Genomic DNA, 17,439 nt, shown 5'->3' with positions numbered 1-17,439 from the left:
AAGTGAAATTTTCCTAGGACTGATCAGGGGCTATCATTATAAAAGAAAAACATAGTCCTTGTCCTCAATAATAATATTGGTGCCTTGTTATTCATTGAGGGCCTACTACATGTGAGGTACTCTTCTACACAATTCACATGCTCTAACTTATTTCTTATATACACCTACAGAATAGTCACTGTTATCACCTCCATTTTCCTTATGAGAAAACTGGGACACATGATGGTGAAATAACTTGCCCCAAACTAGAGGGCTTTCGAGAAAAAGAGCTGGGATTTGAACGCAATCAGTCACACACCAGAGCCCATGACTTTAATCATGGCATATTGTCACCCATAGATAGAAGGGATGTAACACACACACATATGTACATGTGCTGTGATGATCCTTTGTCACTGTAAGAAAATGGTTAAAAATATTTACTTCGTAGAAAGGAGATGGTGTCTTCCCCATGGAAGGATGTGAGTTGGACCATATAAGATTAAGACAAAATAAAGCTATTTTGTTATTGCATGTGTATCTGTCTGTGTGTGACAGAGAGGGAGGGGGAGAGAGAGAGAGAGAGAGAAGGAAAGGGAGAGATAGGCAGAATTTTAACAGTCAAAAATAGGCAGGAATCCAAGCACAGTGGCCTGGGCCTATAATCCCAGAGGCTTGGGAGGCTAAAGCAGGAGGATTGTGAGTTCAAAGCCATCCTCAGTAACTTAGCGAAGCCCTGAGCAATTCAACAAGACCCTGTCTCTAAATAAAATACAAAAAAGGGCTGGGGCTATGACTCAGTGGTTAAGTGCCCCTAGTTCAATACCTGGAACCAAATGAAGAAACAAACAAACAAACAAAAAAGGGGGGAGGCATTCAGTTAAAGAAATCACCTGAGCAAAAGTAGCATAGTGGAAGAAAGAATAGAGTGGTTAGTGGGTTTAATTTTTCAACTTTTAAATCCTCTCCCATTATCCTTTTAAGAGAGATATTTTTATCACCATCCTTACCTTCCAGACAAGAAAATCAAGTTACAGTAATTATCTAGTATGTACAAGGTATGTACTGAACAACTTAACTGGAACAGGAAACTTGTGGATGAAAGGAAGAGAAGACAAGAGTGAAGGGACTTTCCCCAGCACATACACCCAGCTGGGGGGTTCACTGACGCCCTGGCTTGCCATCTGTATTCTCAAGATCTAGCGCTTCCCCTAATAATAATGCTGAAGATCTCACGTAGCATTCAGTGAAGACAAAGGTTTACAAGGAGCAGGCTGGTGATGGAGGAGAGCGCAGGTGAACTGGTCAGTCCCATGGTTGGCCTTGTGGACCTGTGGGTGTGACCCCTGACCCGTGGCTTGTTAGTGCCAGAGTCCAGGTCCTTCACCTTTCACCTTGTTGCCTGGTATAGTTTTGCTTGTTTTCTCAGCAGATTTTTGGTTCCTTGAACACATGAGATACAATTTTTGCTTTTCGTTTTGTATCACTAGTGCCCAGTGAAGTTCCTGGAAAACACTGAGTAACCAGTAACTTGTGACTAAAACAAGATAATTAATGACAGAATGAATAATTGAATTCCATAATCTGGCAGCAACAGCACGCAGATGAAGTCACCTAGACTGGAGATAAACAGGGTTCCAAGCGTGTCCATTTGAACCGCGTAAACTCATCTATGCTAGACATGTCTGTTACCTTGATTTGGTAATATATCACATTTTTCATATGTACAAATTCATCGAATTGTACTTGTTAAATACGTGCACTTCTTTGTGTATCAATTAGCCCACTAAAACACCCATGACTGTACAAGTTTCTCGATTTCAATTCTTTTGGATAAACACACAGAAGTGGGATTAGCAGATCATATGGGAGTTCTATTTTCACTGTTTTGAGGAAACTCCATACTGTTTTCCACAGAGGCTGCACAATTTTGCATTCTTACCTACAGTAAAGGAATATCAGGGAAATGCAAATCAAAGCCACAATGAGAGAACTCTTCACTTCTGTTAGGATGGTTATTTTCAAAACTACACACAAAAATACAAGTATTGCATATGGAGAAACTGAAATCATTAAATGTCCTCCTTTATGGGTCATGAACTCTACTAATGTCTTTGTGATTTTGTTTTAGATAGTCTCACATTCTTTAAGCATACATTTTGTAAAAATAATTTTACCACATATTTTTCACTCAAGTCCCTTTCTTATGATATTTGGCTTCCATCTGGAATTATTTTCATTTAACCTAGAGAATTTCCTTTTGCATTTCTTATAATATAGGTCTACTGGTTCCTAACTCTTTAGGTTATTATTTTATCTTTATTTCAGCTTCCTTTTCTCCCCAGAAAATATAGAATTCCAAATTGTCAGGTTTTCCAATCACCATAAAGAAGCAATCTCAATTCTTTCTTTCTCATTCCTGAGAAAAATGTCAAACGTCATTCTTATGTTTGTTCCCTAAAATGTAATATGTCTGTTTTTCCTATGGTCACCTTTGTGACTTTTTTTCTTTATTTTTGATTTACCTTGCTATAACCTTTGTGCTTATCTTGCTGAGCTGCTAAGATCTGCGGGCTGATGTCATTTTTTATTTTGGGATGCTTTCCCATCATATCTTCAAAATATCTCCCCGTGAAATTCCAATTCGTAGAGTTCAATCAGTTGATTTAGTCTGACAGGTATCTAATAATCTATTTTTATTTTTCAGTTTTTCTCAGATTTTTAGTTTAGATAATTTTGATTGACCTAAACTACATTCAACTATCATTCATCTTCTGATCCATTTTGCTGCTACATCTAATGAATTTTTAATTTCAGACATTGGGTTTTTTTTCCCAATTCAAAAATGGCTTTGTGTTTCTTTCTCTGAGTTTCTGTTTTTCATTTGTTTGTCTGCTTTTTGCTCCAGGTTCTTTAACACCTATATAATATGTGCAAAATCTTGGCCTGCTTATTTTATCATGTGGATCATTTGTGAGCCTGTTTCTTTTGATTTTTTTTTTTTCTCTTTTTAACAACAACAACAACAACAACAACAACAAATTGTCTTCATTGTGGTCTCTATTTGTGCTCCAAATACTATATTACCTTTTACTCTATGGCAGAAGGAAACATTGCTATGAAACATGAGAGACTGAAGAAGATGATATTGTTTTTCCAGAGACCTCACACCTTTCCTGTGTCAGGGAGCTGGGAAAGAGCTCATCACTCAGTTCCAATAGAGTACTGATCTAAATAGCGCTCCTTAAAATCTTACTTGATTTAAGTTTGACTCTGGGTTTGAAAGTTTTTAGGGTGAACTCCATTCTTCTCTCTAGCAGGGCTTTGAGATCTAAGCCCACGAGATTAGAAAGAGGGATAATTTTATGTTTGAGAATCTTTACTAATGTAATCCTTGCCAACACATGTCATTAAAAGTCCTCTGATTTAACTTTGTCTCAGTAAAGACAAGTTATAGGCTTGCTCCTCCATGTTTCCATAGCCAAGAGGCAATTGGTTCCAAGCATAAGAGCAGCTACCCCTTGTTCATCTAGGAGTGACTTGATCCTCTGTGAAATTTGGTTTTCTTGAGTTTCTCTGCTTCTGAAGTTCTTCAATAGTTCTATGAAAAGATGCTATTTTGTTTTAGTTTATCCAGGCTATTTTACTGTTAAAGAAGGAGCAATGGCTTTCTAGAATTTTCTGCAGTCTAGCTGGAGCAAAAAGGAGCTATTATTTGTTAAGCTCTGCATTGTGCTATTATTTTAACATGGACTGAAAAGGAATATGTAGGAAGATTAAATAACAAATGACATAAGCTGCATCCTGAGGGAAAGGGAATAGATTTATTCTCTGTGAACAGAAGGGATACAAACATATTTTGGGTTAATATGAGAGCTAACTCTCCAAATTTAAGACTGTATAACAATAGAAGATGTCAAAGGCAAAGTACAATGGCTACCTGCACACTGTAAAAGAGTAAAGGAAATTCAAAGATTGGGTTTAGACTGGGTGGTTTTCAAAGTCCTTTATAGCATACAAACAATATTGACAAATACAGCTAGATATACTTTTCCAATGAATTCCCATCCCTGGGTCGAGGGTGAAAAGCTGATTCCTTTGGAGGCAAGATATTTTTTTTCCCCCAAGGAACTACTGCATCCTGTAAATATTTCTGTCAAGTAACTTATGAATCTAATGTGTGTTAGGACCTGGTATAGGCAGGAAATATGGACCATTTCTAAAGGGTTTTAAATAAGTCCCGGAGTAACATTACATGGCAACTGCCTATTTGCTTACATGACTTTCTTCTCAGATTTATCTACAGGAGGGTATTGAGTTAGATTTTTCTGTTGCAATTAATAGACTCTAATTCTGCCTAATTTGAGCAGAAAATAAATTTACTAAAAGATATTGTTTTAGTCAGCTTTTTCACAGCTGTGACTAAACAACCCACCGGAACAATTGTAGAGGAGGAAAAGTTTAAGGGCTCACAGTTTCAGAGGTCTTAGTCCATAGAAGGCTAGCTCTATTCCTCAGGACTTAAGGTGAGACAGAACAGCATGGCAGAAGAGTGTGGTAGAGGGAAACAGCTCACATGATGATCAGGAAACAGAGAGAGAGAGAGAGAGAGACACCACTTGCCAGATACAAATATACACCCCAAAGCCACACCCCAATGCCCACCTCCTCCAGCCACACCCTGCCAGCCTTCAGTTGCCACTCAGTTAATTCCTATCAGGCATTAATTCACTGATTGCATTAAGACTCTCACAACCCAATCATGTCTCCTCCGCACCTTCTTGCATTGCCTCACACATGAGATTTTGGGGAACAACTCACATTCAAACCACAACAGATATTGCATTTTTTTAAATTTAATTGTATTTATTTTTATTTTTATAGACTGCATTTTGATTCATCATACACAAATGGGGTACAACTTTTAATTTCTATGGTTGTACATGATGTAGATTCATACCATTCATGTAATCGTGCATGTGTATAGGGTAATGATGTCTGTCTCATTCCACTATTCCACTATCTTCCCTTCCTTCAACCCTTTCTTCCCCCATTTCCTTCTACAAAATGGAATGTTATTCAGCAATAAAGAAGAATAAAATTATGGCATTTTCAGGTAAATGGATATTGCATTTCTTAGAGGATTTAAAGAAACAGTGCTTGTACACCAAACCATCAGGTTTTTTTTTTGTTTTCTTTTTTTTTTTAAGGCCAAAGTCATTGCCACATATCCATGATAGAACCATCATACTCAGGTATCCAACAGTGAGTGGAACTGTCACCAGTCCACTGGTACTGCTTCTGGACTTCAATGTGGCTCTTCCTACTACTGACTTCACCGAAACAGTTTCCAAACATTCTTTATTTTTTAAATTAATTAATTAATTTTGCCTCACTAGCTTTAGAATCAAAATCGAGTGTGGATGTAATTGCGTGGTGGAGTCTAGATCCCATCCCTACAGCTCAGCTGAAAGAGAAGTTGGGAAAGTGAATGTCTAGCATTCCCTGGAAAGGGAATTCCACTTTCTTTGAACACTTAGTGACAGAGAAACAACATGTATCCCATTTGTTTACAATAAAAAAAAATAAAAATAAAAAAAATAAAATAAACATCTTTATGCTTAAAAAAAAAAAAAAGAGTACATGTATTTGTTACACGTGCCCTTGAAAAGACAAGTTAAAGTGATGAACGATAGAGTTGGTTACTGCGAGATGCTGGGCTGTGTTTATCCATCAAGGTGGATTTCCCTCAGGTCTCTGTAGAGGATAAAAAGCAGGATCATACTCTGTCCGTTCTCATAGGAAACCAATGAGAGGACCAACTTGAGTTTTGTTTTTCCATGACTCTCTTGAGCTCCTTCCTCGTGTCAGCCACTGGAGTAATGGATTCAATGGTGAAGACTTGTGCTGGTGCTGATGGATGCTGTAGGCCAAGAAAGCTCAGAATGTCCTTTAGTCAGCATCAGATATCAGGAGTCTTACCCTCTACACTTAGATGTCAACTAAAATCATCCAACAAATCAGTTTACCCCAAGAGGGAGGCTGGGGCCTATTGCTGAGGTAACTAATTTCTCTATCTTCACCTGTTTTCTGATTTCCTTCCCTAGATTACATGCTACCTGAAAGCAAGGACCATGTACACCTTACTAGCTTCTCAGTTCCGAACAATGTGTCTGGCATGGCATTCTGGGAATAATTTATTGAAGGAGTAGAAGAATGAATGCAAAGTTAATGATTAAATTAGGGAAACGTCATCCACTTCTGGAATTAATCAGATTCTGCAGACTTGAAAAAAAAGTCTTTGTCAATAAACCCTTTAGGGAGAATATCAGTACAGGTCATGAGGGGAAAGGGCACACAGTGTCTCTGTAACACACAGAAGGATCAGAAGCCTGTTAGGGAAACCTGAGATCCCAGAAGAGAAAAGTATGATTTGGACTGCAAACACTCATGTATGAAGACAGATGTCAAAGGAACTGTAATTAACATGCATCCACTACAGACTCTGGAGCAGAAGAGTGGCATGATAGTGACTCAGGCTAAGTTTTATGACATACCTCCAATATGACAGCTGTATCATATCCATAATTTTTACCTCTCAGAACAACATTATGGGTAGGAGTTTTCCATATTTCAGAAATAAGAGAACTGAGACTCAGAGAAACTGAGTAACTTCTCAATGTCATACAGCGAGGGAGTAGAAGAGATACCGCCAAGATACTCCAACTCCAATACCAGAGCCCATTAAAGAAAGATTAACTAGGCAGCAATATGTTAGAAGGCACAGTTTTCAGAAAAGAGGGTAACTGTGCCCAAAGGCAGTTCTCCTTGGGTGCTGGGGGTGGAACCAGACATGAGTTCTACCATGAGCCACATCCCAGCCTCCTCTCTTCCGAAGGGTGGGAGGCAGCAGCACTGGGTAGAAGATGAAGACCCCATGTGGCAAATATACAGAAATACCCCAGGCTCTCCTCAGTCTACTCTGCAGTGAGCACTAGGCAGTCCAGGAGCCGAGGAAGAGAGCAGTCTGTAGGTCTTCCTGCATTCTCAAAATAATATCTCCCTTCTCTGGGCTTCAAACTGTCTCACAATAGGGGCAGGCAGGGGGGGAAATGAGTATTTCATCCCCAGATGGGAGCAATTGCTGCCTGTCACTCCAGTCAGTCCCAAATGTGTCTTTTTTTGTTTGTGTTTGTTTACTGAATTTATATCCACTTTGGGTTTTCCTGATTTCCTGCTGGGCCTCTGAGTAGCATGCAAATCCCAGAAGGCAATTGTGGAGGCAGGAAAAGGTAAGGGGAGGGTAGGAAGTAAAAAGAAAAGGTGGGGGTAAGAGGAGAGAGTGCCAGGTACAAAGCCTCTGGCTGCAGGTGTCTTCAAGGACTCCTCCCAGGGAGGCACATGTGGAAGTCAGACCTTTGTGTGGGGCCACCCAGGAAGGAAGCTGGATCCCGCCCTGGGTTCTCTTTCCTCAAGCCTTGGTTGACAATTCCAGGCAGGTGCCCCCCTCAGTGCTCCCAGAGGTACTTGTTTACAGGGGATGTATCTTTCTTTCTGTCAGCTGAATCTATTTTCTGAAGATGAGAAATGGTCTTTGCCACTAATACTGCCTTGCATGAGCTCGGTGCTAAGAATGGAACATACTGGCTTCTACTTGAGTTTCAGGGATAGAATTAGGATATTCATGGACTCGAGAAAACAATTATATTCACAAGGTTAGTTTTATATACATTTTTAATCAACGCATTTTTATGAGCCAGAGTTTGGGCAAAATTATGTTTAGATATAATCATTAATCCTAAACCCATGAACTTTTAAACTTTTGAGTAAATGTTATGTTTTCCTGATTTTCAGCTCATGCATGGTGAAATTAGGGTTAAGACTCTAATATATATCATCCAAAATTGTAAATCTTCTTACTACAGTATTCTACACTTAAAGCTCAACCAATGAATATTCAGAGATTGGTACCACAGTGGGGTTTTACTTGGAGTCAGGGAAACTGGGTGTACTTTAAGTGATCTGTTTCCTGGTCATACACTGGTGCAGGCATTTTTTGTTTTTCTTGTTCCACAATTGATATGTCTGACTTTTTTTTTTTTCCCTCCTTGGAGAAAGGCATATATAGCAAAATGTTATGTAAGTGTTTCCTCATGAGTTAATGAAATGTGAACAGGGTATTTTCATATTTTACTTTTTAAATCCATAAAGTAATAAGTGATGTATCTGTAGCTATGTGTTTCTGTCGCCTGAGGGGGAGTCACAGAACCTATAGAGCAGACAGATTCCAAGCAAGGAGAGAGTCCAACATGAGTGGACACAGGATAGTTGTGGCCTGGACCCCCATAGTATAGAAGGAAAAGGATTCCAGATCACAGCATTTCTTATTACATTTCAGTGGAAGACACGTTCAGAAGCATGGCTATAAGACACAACAAACTAGTAATAGACAATTTACCAAAAATAGACAAGACCTAGCCCACATCTTCTGCTTCCCTGAGTGGCATCTGGAGGGATGTTTCCACCCCCTGGGTCTAGTTGAAGTCCTATTTGAAAAGAATAGTTTGTTTAATTAACATTTACACCTATTTAAATTTCAGACAATTGCTAGCAAACTTAAATCCTTATTTGAAAACATTTCAAATAAAAGCATATCAATATAAATGTAAAGGAAAAAATATTTAAACAATTCACAAGTTCCCACTTTTTTTGTAGGGATTACCAATTGGCATAGGACATGTGGGGACAAAATTAATTGTTAGTAAAGAAAGAAATTCAGTAAAAATATCAGCTCTGAGACAGGGCTACTTCAGGCAGCAAAAATGTAAATGATCAGTTAACATGTTTCTTTTTGAAGTGTATCCTGAATATTACAGAGTTTAAATTGTTTTCATGAACTGTATTCTGAACAATAGACTATTAATAAAGTAAAGACAAAGGGCACTAAGTTGAGACCCAGTTTGTTATGTAGACCTGAGAAGCTTAACAGCAACAATATTGCTTAGGGTACAAGAATTCCAAGATACAACAATACAGGATATTAAGGATGTCAGAACACAGGAAGAACAGGAGTTTATGAACTGAATCACCCAGGGTCTGGTCAACGTAGATAGTATTTAGATAAACACAATCATCTATTTGGTCTTAAAGGTAAAATTCAATTACATTACAACCTGTGTTTAAATTGAAATGGCTCTGAACAGTTTAAGGTTAAGGGAATCTTACACTCACACAAGGAGCAACTGTGGTGACTAGGTCATGCAGCTGCAATGGAGGAATAGGATCCCATTGAATCAAGGAAGGACAGAGTCCTTCTCCTTGTACAGACACCATGGGGGTTTTAAAGGGTTTTTTAAATCTACATGAATATTTGATATGAAAAACAAAGAAAAGAACTTGAAGCAATCTAGATTCCCATCAATCACAGAATGGATAAATAAATTATAGTATGGTTGTACAATGGAGCATGATTTAGCAGTGCAAACAACTTAGGTAGAAGAGCATTGTCACACGTTGGGTTCTGAGAAAACATAGTCTGACTCTTGGATCAATACCTGTGAATGAATAACTGAAGCATCATGAGTAGAAAGAGATGTTCTACTGTGATATCATCAGAAAAACAGACCTCAGCTAGTTCTATGTGGAGCTCTGAAATGAGGACAACTTTCCTAAGTCATCTAAAATCAAAGCAAGTGAGCCATAATTCTGTACCTTCAACTTCCCCTCCCTGGATAGTTGTCCTTAGGAAGGTGTAACTTGGGGCAGGGCAGATTCCTTTGGTTAAGAAATCTCTGGATAAAGAGATGCCTGGAGAGGATCTCAGCTGGGAGTAATCAGCAATCAACAAAACACACCCAGTTGCAGAAGGCATGAGTAGCTAAGTTTTGAGAGTTCTTAAAAGAAAAACAGAGCAGCATACCACAACATCCCGAGTAGGCATGAGCACTATATATGATTTTATTTTCTAACATAATGTTGACTCTGCATAGTAAGTCACATAAGCATACACAAAAGTGCATTGTAATAGATGCATAACATTTAAAAACATGTATAAAATAATAATTTGTGTTGTTAGATATTCATAAATAAAAATATACAGAGGAATTGAAACAGCTAGATCAGTATAATAATTATCTCTGAGTATGCAGGGAGGAGGATGCAGATGTTCTCTGTCTAGGTGTCCAGGTTTTACATTTAGTTACTCATACCATTCCTGATAAATGTTTGTGTGCTTATGTGATGATTGACTTTATATGTTAACTTGCCTGGGCTAAGAGGTGCCCAGATAGCAGGTTAAACATTATTCCTGGGTGAGTCCGCAAGAATGTTTCTGAATTGGTATCTTGAGTATAGATCACTCTTACCAGTGTGGTGGGCATTGTCCACTCTGTTGAGGGCCTGAGTAGAACAAAAATAGTGAACTTGTGTTTTGCCTCTCCACCTCTGTTTGAGCTAGGGCGTCAATCTTCTGCCCTTAGCAATGCAGTTCCTGGTTCTTGATTTTCAGACATAGACTGACTTACCCCACTAGCCTATCTGCTCTCTGATTTGTAGATGGAAAGTTGTGGGTCTTCTCAGTCTCCATAATCATGTGAGCCTGTTTCTCTCTCTACATATAATTTTGTTTCTGCTTCTCTGGAAAACCCTGACTAATACAGTGTGACACATTTCACAAGAAAATTCCAAACAGTGAATCTGAAAAAATAAAATTAGAATTTTTCCATATATCCATTTATTATTAATCCACCTATCCATTCATTCCACAGATTTAGATTTCTTTTTTAACTTTGAGATAAGCTTTCTCCTAAATAAGAAGAGGTGAAAAAAAAGAAATTCAATAAAAAGCTCTTGCTATTAAAGATCTTTAGTGAAGGATATGGGCACAAAGAGAAATTAATTTGTAGTACATATGTAGCTGTCTCTCAAGAACCCAACTAAAGATGATAAGTGAAGATCATGAGTGTGAAGCGGGAGCACAGGAAAATGTAAACTTTATTGAAGTCTTTACTTTTCTTTCCAGGATACAGAGAAATCCATTAACTTGACAAGTGCCCCCATTTGAGCTTCTGTTATTTCAAACATTTCTTCCAACAGCCTGAAATCCTGCACCAGGGATGATTTCCACTCAATGGTGCGTGCTTGGTCTAAGCATCATGACTCTCCTCTTGAGATGTACAGGAATAGGAGCTACATTAATCAGTCATCACAATGTCTTGTGTTAGCTAGCATTTGTAGCTGTATTTTTTACCCAAAGAACTTTTTCTATGATAACATATGAGGTCAGACAAGATCATATTTTTCTCCCCACAGGAGAATCAAGTGATTTATTATAGGAGTGTTCTACATCCTGGACAACTATTTTCGAAGGATTGTGGAAAAAGAATTTAAGTCCCAATTAAGGGAGTGGCTCATACACCCATGAGGCCCTATTAGCTTCAGTATCCCTTGGCTTCAGCTCTCAGAAGTAAGGGCTGTGTTTTAAAGACCATGGGCTGCCTTTGAGAATTGCTGTGTCTTCCTCTTCCATGGGCATCTTTAATCCCCAGGATCTATCAGAGATGTATCATTCATAAAGGTGCTGCATTGGAAAATCTTGAAATTAACAATATCTAAAAAAGACTCCATTCATGGAGGAAGGAAGGACTGTATAGAGGGAAAAGAGGGGTGGGAGGGGTGGGGGGAAGGAAAAAAATAACAGAATGAATCAACCAACATTACCCTATGTAAATGTATGATAACACAAATGGTATGCCTTGACTCCATGTACAAACAGAAACAACATGTATCCCATTTGTTTACAATTAAAAAAAAAAAAGACTCCATCATGTGCAGGGGAGGGGACAGCATACTTGTTCTGAAATTATTTAAGAATCCAAAGGACTTCAACTTACTAATATTTCAAAAATCACTGAACATGTCTGAAGTCATGTCTATTATAGCTTCTAATCCAGATCTTCATTCTGCTTTCATTCTAACAGCATGAGAACCTATCGGTTATGAATTGTATCCCGCATAGATTTTTGCATTTTCATCATATTTTATAGCAGACTTATAAAGATACTTACATGAAAAAAGTGAGGCTGAGAGAAATTCTAATTTTGCCTTAGGCCACACAATGGCCATTGCAAGACTGAATATTGAACAAGGAAACCTGACTTTAAGCCCAATTTTCCAGATTTTTAATGTACTTAGAGACTGCCATTTGGTGTTACAATCAAATATGAACCTAGAAAGATCTTGACCATTAATAAATTTAGGATATTCCAAAGAAAAGTAGATGAAGTCATTTCATCTGAGGGCCGCCATAGTAATGGTTGTCAATCAAGGATAAAGGATTCCCTCAACAAAGGGGCCTGGGATAATAAGCTCAGTGCAATAAAGGGAAGCAGATTCCTATACCACAGGACTTCTCAGGGCTTTTAGCATATTAATGATTACCCCCTAAGTCCAGATATAGAGAATATTGAAAACATTTTTTCCCAGATTTGTTTGATCACAGAACTCTTCTGGGAATTGCTGTATCTCACCAAACACATTTCAGGAAACATAGATCTAAGCCAGATCTATTAACATGTAAAACAGGAAACTAAACCACAGAAAACTGGAGTGATTTGTCCAAGGTCACCCTACTGGTTAGTGAAGGATAGATCTCAGAGAAAGAGGGTGAGAAGTGATCCCTGAATTACATTTTCCCAAATATGCCTGAAAAATAAGAAGCCACTTTTTACAGTCCGTGTAATGCTAAAAAGAATAAAAGGAAATTTTCCTAAAATTAAGGAATAATATGCGATACATATGACTTTTTCACATTTTTAAAGATGTGCTTCATAATTAAAAGACAACAGAAAACCCTGAAAGAGATTATATACAGCAGTAATATTACTCTTGCATTAAATGCCTATTAGACATCTGGAACACAGAGGAGTAGCTTAATATCACTAGCATGATTATCCTCTCACATGTAAATTATTTAATAATAACCACGTTGCTACAAAAGAATGACTTCCTTATTCAAGTTTGTCAAAAGAGGATGAGCATAGACATCTCTTGATCTAAATCGTAGTCATTTTTCAGATATGAAAACTGAGATCAAGTTTAGGTAAATAACAAGGTCAAACAACTGGGTTGAGCTGAGACCACAGGTCTCCATACATCCTCAGCAGGGTTTCCCATCTTGTATGAGTGTGCATAACAATGCCAAATTACTGGAGGCAGCTCATAGGATGCCACATTCCACTCTGATTTAAAATTGTATTTGCTTTTGCACGAAAGAGAAGGATTCCAAAATAAGACAAATTTTCATGCCCTAGCAGGTAAGGTCCCTATTCAGTTGAGTCAGAAAATGAGGACTGTAGTTTTCCCCTCTGGTTAGGTTGAGAGTGTAACAGTGGTCCACTTTATGCTTTGAATATAGCCCTTGCTACTCTGCCACTGTGACTTAGTTTTAAAAGGACATGTTTCTTTCTCTTCCCCTCTCTCTCCTCCTCCCTAATCTCACTCATGTCCTAATATCAGCAAAAACAGAATTACCTTTCTTCCCCCAACCTAGGCAGAGTTGTCTGTCCTTAAGCACACACCTACCACAGGAAGTACTTTGGGGATGGCACTGGAAGATCTCAGAATGACTATCTCCCAAATTAATAAGTGAATTACAACTCCAACAAAGAACATGTGGGATGGAGCCTTTGAATCACCTCTCTTAAAGCCTCTTGTTCCCCCTGATTGAAGAACCACAGCCTCTGGGACAGAAGTCCCCTATGCTTCTCTTTAGCTAGCAAAGCAATAAAACTTCTTTTTCCTTTTTCTTCAAAACTGTGTCCTCATTATTGGCTTGGCATCAGGGACAAGGACCAAGCTTTCAGTAATAAGAGGTAAAGTGTAGCTGCTTCTGCATCCAGGATTCCTCAGACACAAATCCCTGTTCAAGAAATATTTCCATATAGAGTTTGCTCTACCCTGCTTTCTAGGGGAATAATAGTCCTTCCTTTCTCATCTATAAATGTTGTCTGTGTTGCAAAGCATAAATAAGAGCATTAATCTGAAGAAATATGAAGATGATCTAGCTTGGAACAAAAGAACCGCAGATGGAAGATTTAGCTCCTCCTGGTAATATACAGTGGAGGAAAATACTGAGGTATATTTTGTTATTCTGATATTTTACTAAAGGGGAAAGAAAGATCGAAGAGTGCTGCTGCTGGGTCACTTGAACATTCATCTCTAGGCAGACTTGATGTCATTGTGAAGGCTCACACCCTAAGAGGAAGAACCACACTCACTCCATCAGCTTCACAATAACTGATTGCAGCTGCCCTGTCACATTGCAGTTTTACATTCAAGAAACACCAGGTGAGAAGATGCAGCACACATTGGATTTATCTCACAAAAGATTAATTCTACCTTTTAAGCTGAGCAAGCTTGTTGACTTTTTTTGTTTCCCAAGTGTACATACTCTATGGCATATAAATTAGACACATAATGCAGATATAGAAACCGTGGGCACAAATATGTGCAAAGCTGTGGATTTTCATGAACTGAATCGTGCCCATGCAATTAGCACTTAAATCAAGAAACAGATTGTCACTAGACACTGATGTCCTCTCCAGGCATTCTCTTCCAGCCATCAGGCCCTGATGCTACACCCTCACTGCTGGCAACACTCCCCCTGCCTCTGGATCTGTTTGGACAGCTTTTGAACCTTGGGAAAGTGTATACAGTATGTGCTCTTTAGTACTTGGATTCTGTTGTTTAACATTTTGTGCATGCAAGTCACCAGCATTATTGTGTATAAATACAGATTGCTCATTCTCCTTGCTCTGATGTAGTTCAGTGTTGTACATTAACTGTTGATTACCATTTAGGTAGTTTCCAGTTCTTGGCTATCACCAGTAATGCTGGCATGAACATTCTAGTGCCCATCTAATGATTTATACATACATGATAGATAGGTGAGAAATGTTCTTCCAGGTGCATGTTCACTGAAACAGTACATGTTATTAGTTTAAGAAAATTCTTTTCTTGCTGTAGTTTTACTTGTTGCAGAGCATTTCACTATTTTGTGCAGAACGATTTGTGGGCTGTGTCCTGTTCCCTATCCAGCTATGTGTCCTTGTGTCAGGAGAATGGCATTGCCTGCACCCTCACCTTGTAATGGCCTTTCTATTTGGTAGTATACGTTCTCTGGCACTCTTTGTCAAGATCATCCTGGTTAACTCTTGGCCACCCGTAATAATTAGTATGTTGTAAAAAATAATGCTTGTATATTTCAGAATGAGATTGAATTGGGAGAACTGACATTTGTGCCATAGTGAGTCTTTCAGTTCACAAACAGGTTATACCTAATTATTGAAATGTTTTAATTAGACTCAGTGAAGATTTGCAATTTTCAGAACAGAAATTTGCACATGACTTTTTTCTATTTTTAGATTCATTCCATTATTTTGTTTTTGTGATATTTTAAATGTATACTTTTTATTTTATGTTTCTTGGAAAATCATAAAAGTAAAATTGTTTTTTGTATAATGGCCTTCTCTTCTAGCATCTTGCTAAAGTCACTTATTAATATTAAATTTGTCTATTGATATTTTTGGATATAGGAACTATACAATTATTTATCTTATATGGAACAATTACCTTATATCTCATTTTTTCCATTTTTCTCATTTTGTCTTCCTTGTCTTTTTGCATTTGTTGGAACTTCAGTAAAATATTGAATAGCATCAATGTTGACTATCTTCTTTGTTCTCAATCATAGGAACAAAATTTTCATTATTTTATTACTATGCATGATGTTTGATACTGATCTTTTTATAGATATGTCTTACAATATAAGGAAATTATCTTCTATTCCTAGTTAGCTAAGAGTTTTATGATTAACACATGCTACATTTGGCCAAAAAATTTCAGATCCATCTGTTAAGATGATCATAACGTGTGAAGTGTGTCATTGTGCAGTAGGGCTTAGTATAATACATTATTGCACACACATACACATACATATACATACAAATTAGGTCAAACTTACTGCTTTTACAAATTTAATGTCTGTACTGATTTTATTAGTTGAGTTTTGGTCATAGTAATCGAATCATATGGGTTTAAAGGAATATGGTGGGATAAGTTGAAAAACATTATATGGACATAAACATTATGTGTTAGAGGGAATTTCACAACATCACAGAAATAATCACCCATTAGTCTGTCTGAAGTACTAATATAGGTGGTAAAGATGGAATTTACCTGGAAATGTTTTAAAAGCCAAGTGTTTCCACCCACTGACCTGGAACCACAAATGGAGTTCATGAACAGGTCTATGGGGAGTTCTATATCTGTAAAGTGTTGATATCTCTGTGGATCCACTTCCAACCATCTGTTGGAGGCCTGAGGCCACTTTTTTAAAAGCAAGCAAAGGAACATCTGATAAAGATTATAAAAGAATGATTGCTTAGCTAGACATGGTGGCACCTGCCTACAATCCCAGTTTTTCTGGAGGTTGCAACAGTAGGACTGCAAGTTTGAGGCCAGTCTGGGTAACTTAGACTCTAGAAATAAATTAAAAGGGCTGGGGATGTAGCTCAGCAGTAGGGCACTACTGAGTTCAATCACCGTACCAAAAATTTTTAAAAGAATGATTACTGAAATAAGAGGGCAATTTCATCATGATAAGTGCAGAATCCAACATAAAGATATAAAATTCTAATCCACTCAATGACATAGTTTTGGCATAAATTAAGCAAAAATGGACAGAACTAAAAGGAAAAATGAAAAATCCATAATTATAGTGTGCAACTTTAACAAACCTCTCTCAAGAGATAATTGAACAAGCCAAGAAAAGAAAATCCACGTACTGCATTATACTATGACAATGTGACCAAGGTTGAGAACGACCTTACTCAGAGTCACCTTTTCTGCACTTTTCTGATATAGAAATGACCAAAAAAGGAACCTGCATAAAGTGTGAAAGGTGGGAATGAAGTAGCAATGTCTCTAGGGACTTTTTGACAATTAAAAAGGGTAATGAATAGATTTAGAAATACCCAGCTTGCTCTAGGTTTCATGTCCACTAGTCCTATCTGTTCCTTTAGACTGATTACCCTGCGTAGTGTCTCCAGGCAAAATGTTTGATTATGAATATACAGTAAGCTGCCAATGATCAGACATGGTGACAGAGAGATTAAGTGGTGTCCAAAGTATCCCAGAAGTGAAAACAGGTGTTGCACCTCACATCATACCAGATAGCAGAAGCACTCTACTTAGTGAGCATTTGTAGATTTTGAAAGCAGGATATAACACATTCGCATGCATGAATTCAACCCATCTAACAAAGTAAAATTAGACTGATTCTTGTCGTTTCTTGCAAATGTGTATGATGTAAGAAGCATTAGCCAGATCAATAACTTTTTACCAAATGTGCTGATTTACTAAAGTAAATTTAAATCTGGAGATTCCACCTAATTTTAGAGT

The sequence above is a fragment of the Sciurus carolinensis genome, chromosome 5 (genome assembly GCF_902686445.1).
Source record: "Sciurus carolinensis chromosome 5, mSciCar1.2, whole genome shotgun sequence".
NCBI classification, from domain to species: domain Eukaryota; kingdom Metazoa; phylum Chordata; class Mammalia; order Rodentia; family Sciuridae; genus Sciurus; species Sciurus carolinensis.
This window is presented reverse-complemented; position numbering follows the sequence as displayed.